The sequence below is a fragment of the Gekko japonicus genome, unplaced genomic scaffold (genome assembly GCF_001447785.1).
Source record: "Gekko japonicus isolate JY-2015 unplaced genomic scaffold, Gekko_japonicus_V1.1 scaffold38, whole genome shotgun sequence".
Lineage (NCBI taxonomy): Eukaryota > Metazoa > Chordata > Lepidosauria > Squamata > Gekkonidae > Gekko > Gekko japonicus.
In genome coordinates this window covers 351993-356719 of record NW_015170276.1, presented here as the reverse complement: position 1 = coordinate 356719, position 4727 = coordinate 351993, and positions in this window count along the sequence as shown.

Genomic DNA, 4727 nt, shown 5'->3' with positions numbered 1-4727 from the left:
GCTCAGTGGCAGAGCACCTGCTTGGTATGCAGAAGGTCCCAGGTTCAATCCCCAGCATCCCCAGCTAAAAGGACCAGGCAGGAGGTGATGGGAAAAACTTCAGCGGCCCAGTGGCAGAGCCTCTGCTTGGCATGCAGAAGGTCCCGGCTTCTAGTGTCCTGGCCCACTGCTGGACCTCCTGATGGCACCTAGTATTTTTGGCCACTGTGTGACAAAGTGTTGGACAGGATGGGCCATTGGCCTGATCCAACATTTGCTTCCCTTATGTTCTTATATTTGACATCTGCTAGGGCATGCATAGAGAGGTCAGAGGAATTGCATTTTACCCTTTTCTGTTGAATCCCTTGGTCACTCTTGTGCTGTGCTGAGAGTATGATTGTGAACATTTTCTTTTTAATAAATGCTTTATAACTCTTGATACTACTAGTGGTTTTCTGTACCACACAGGCCTCCACATTCTTGGACACACTTTTTTAAAAGGAGCACCAGGAGGAAGGGGAGGGGCAGTCAGTTGCCAAGTGGCTACTCCCCCAGTGGTGCACAAGGCAGCAAGCTGTCCCCATGATAACTGGAAGCTGGATAGGGGGAGACACAGAGTTGAGGCCTCAGAGCTCGGAAGGGAACCTGGGAATCCCGCCCCTCTCCCCCGTGGGCAATTCCTATGAAGGCCAGGTGGTGGCAGCAGTTGAACAGAGAGGGAGAGAGAAAAGCCCCTCCAGGTGTCAGGGAAACCTTTGAGGGCATGGTGGAATAGGGCCTGCAGGTCAGAGCAGGGTTGTTACACCACATATGGAAACAGTTTTGATATGTGTGTCAAGTAAAGTGCTAATGGTCAGTTCTCTGTGCCCTCGAGGTCCCTAACACTGAGCATTTTGTTAGAATGCCAAAACAGCAAACTCAAAATCACCTGAGCAGGTACAATTAGAACATTTTCCATGGTCATAAAGATATGAATGAGATATCACATAGATTGATGGCTATCTGGTGGATGACTTCCAAAACCAGACCTGAAGCTATTTCCATAGGCGAGGCTTAAATCAGATGTATTTTAAGTTGGCTTCTAACATGAATGTAAAAGCTGAATTGACAGGGAAATATATCCAGGGTTTGGGAGGGGTATTAAATTTTGCATTCCAATAGGAACACAAACACTGAGCTTCTTGAGCTGCAGTTGTAGGCACTGACCAATGAACACAGTGAGGCTTACACCTCTGCAAATGTAAGGGCTGCAAGTATCACATATCAAAACACTGATGTTTCTTTTAAACCAATGCAAGATTGCCAACCTCATCCTATGTCAGTTTATTTTTTATTATTTTCAATATATATATTATATTATATTATATACACTCTAAAAATAGCCCCAGGATTGTTGTTGCTGTTGTTGTTTTTAAAAAGCCTCAGTTTAGTCAGCAATAAACCCTGCTATGTTGCGTGAGACATACTCCTAAATAAATGTGCACAGGATTGCAGTTTACTTAATGATTGAGCTTTTTTTAAAAAAAAATGTTGCTTGTATTAAACAGATTACTTTTTCATTTTTAAACTGTTTATGAATAGTTTTTTTTCAGTTCAATTATCCATGCTGAATTTCTGGAGGTAGGAGATTAACCACTGCAAGAAATGAGTTCAAAGAAATATAGACACACCAGGCATTAAAAGGTAAGCAAGAAAAAAGGTACAACTGGGTAGACAGTCAGTGTTTACAGGTCCCATTGAAATGGAATTTTCGTTTTTGGCAAGGTTTCCAGATGGTGCTATGATATAATAAACTACTGTCATCTGACTGAAATTATGTAAGCACATTTCCCAGATCAGTATAGTTGGCAGCTTGTGAAGGGTTAACTTCAGTCAATTTCCTGGCTTATATAATTGATGTTGCCAAAGTTTGATACGGCTTAAAAATAAAACAGTGTTGTATCACTTCTGAAGTAAATTGGTTTTTGTGTCACTATAATGACAGTGAAAAATAAACTGCAATTCACTGCAGATACTGAATTTTTTTGCAGAATATATACTACCACCTTCTTTGAAAATTGCCTTCTACTCTGAAAAATAGCCCCAGGATTTTTTTTAACTCAGTTATAACAGATCATAGCCAGAGCAGATGTTTTCAGAGTAGTTGGCAGTTTGTCCTTTTTGTGCAATAAATCACTGGTACGCCTTTCCATATTTTGCCACTTAATTTCAACATCATTTTTTTTCTGCATGAAGGATTAAGCATATTAAGCACCTCAGTGCCAGAACACAAGGTTCTGATTCACATCCATTCTTAAAGATCTCATGTTAAAAGAACAATAAAAGCATTTAGAAAAACCAAACAGACAACAAAGTCATAAGGGTGATGGGGGAAATTCCATGCATGACAACAGGACTGAAGATATTCCCGGTTAAATGGTGCTATGTGCCTCATGGATGATCGAAGAATGCCTGTTTTGTTAGATGCCTCAAGGATTCCAATAATTGCTTTAGCATTTACAACACCTCTGTCAGATAGGCCTGATTATCCCCATAATGCAGATGGAAGACTGACAGCAGCTAGGCAGGTAGTGAGTTAGTGACCAAAGCAAAATCTGAATCAGGGACTCACAGTCAACCACTGTCTACACTAACCAGTTGATAACAAAAAGTACCTCTGTTGTATAACATTAACTTGCTAACAAATGGTTATCATTATGATGAGTGAAGCTCACCTGGTGTAGTGGTTAGGAGCGCGGACTCTAATCCGGGAGAACTGGGTTTGATTCCCCACTCTTCCACATGCAGCTGCTGGTGTGACCTTGGGTCAGTCACAGTTCTCTCAGAGCTGTTCTCGAAAGAGCAGTTCTCGGAAGATCTCTCTCAGCCCCGCCTACCTCACAGGGTGTCTGTTGTGTGGAGGGGAAGGGAAAGGAGTTTGTAAGCCGCTCTGAGACTCCAAGTGAAGGGCGGTGTATAAATCCAATCTCTTCTTCTCTTCTTCAAAGGGCTAATAGGGTTCTAATGAACTCCCCCAATGACAACTATGATATTAACCCCTAAAGATCATCTGGCTAGACTGCTTAATATTAAATTGGGCCCCCTGAAATTGGCAGGAATTCTCCTTGACACTCAAAAAAGGGAGTAAACCATCTGCTGGAATGGACATTGACAAAAGCCTCTAGAGCTCCCTCACACACTGGCTGTTAATTCAAGCCCACTGAACAATAACTGAGGCTCCTGACTTTGCCAGAACCCCTCCACTCACCAGTATGACTCAATCAGCTTCCTAGACAGAACTTCCAGCCCTGCCTCAGCCATTGTCAGCCTGAGTGCATCTCACTGACATTCATCAGCAGCCAAGCTGCTCTTGTGCGACAACTTTAGCAATTATTTTCAAACCATCCAATAGATTATAAGTTTCAGTCCTAAATGCAATCCTGGCCCTGCAAAGCCACTGCCTCCTATCTTTGTAGGTGATTTTAGGATCCAAGCCTGCTTCCCAAATCATGAGATTGCCCCCTCCCCCACTCTTTAGCTGAAATCTTTTTGTGGCCCCCACTCTTTAGCTGCAATCACTGAACTTTCCCTCCTTCAAACCCCAGAACTTCATTCTCAGATCTGCTTTTCATCACCCACTCCCGGGCTGGACTCTCACTCGCCTTTCTCTTCAGGATAATATTTTCTTTCTCCCCTTTATTCCTCCAAAGCACCACTGGATTGCCTTACTTCTAGTCTCCCTTCTTTCCAGGTTTCCCTCCAATAAGAAATAGCCCAAGGATTTTGCATTTGTTTATTGTACCATTTCATTTTGCTATTCTTGCCATTCCATTTTTCCATCCTGTATCCCATTATCACTTAAATAAGAAAGATCTTTATTTCCTTTGTATTCTCCCCTTCCTTTCTTTTGGAGTGTTGCCCTGAAATGGGACCCTGGTATACATAGGCATAAGATCCCAAGGTTAATTGTCCATGTGAGGAATATTGTGTCTTACACATGTAATGAATGCTTCGCTTCTCACATTATAGAGCCTGCACAGGAAACATCAGCAGAGGTCAAGTCCCCCCCCCCCCAATTTAGGACCACTTTAGTATTTCACTTTAAGTTTTCTCAAAGAAATAAAAAGGTACTATTCGTTTATACTGAGTGACTGGAAGGTGTACACACAATAGAATCACTTTAGCTGAGCATATCACACTTCTTCAGGTTGGTTTGGGCCACTAACCAACACGGTGTTTCATACCTATTCTTCTTGTTTCATGTCTATTCTTCTATCCAAATCTGATTTTGTACAGAATGTAGACCACAAGAATAATCCTTATCTCTGTAAGGTCTCTACACATGCCTGGTCTTGTTTAAACGCCACATGCACTGGCACATGCATTAATTTACATTAGCACATTAGTGAACATAAGATCAGGCCAAAGGCCCATCTAGTCCAACACACTGTCACACAGTGACCAAAAATACCAGGTGCCATCAGGAGTGATGGCCTAAGAAAGCATGTCCTAGGCATTGATGTCCAATGTGAATGGACCAGTGCATGTGGTAAGTGCATTTACATCAGCTGTCATGACCTTGGTTCATGTAGAGAGTTTACATGCGTTAGGGCTGCTTATCCCACCAACAGGTTTTTGAAAGTTCCAGTTTTCATAATCAATATGTATTTTGATGCTTTCCTTCCCAGCTATCCCTCCTCTTTATGAAGTTAAGGATAGCTCCTTCGTAGGATTGTGGTACATCCATCTGAACTCTGATGCATCAAGAT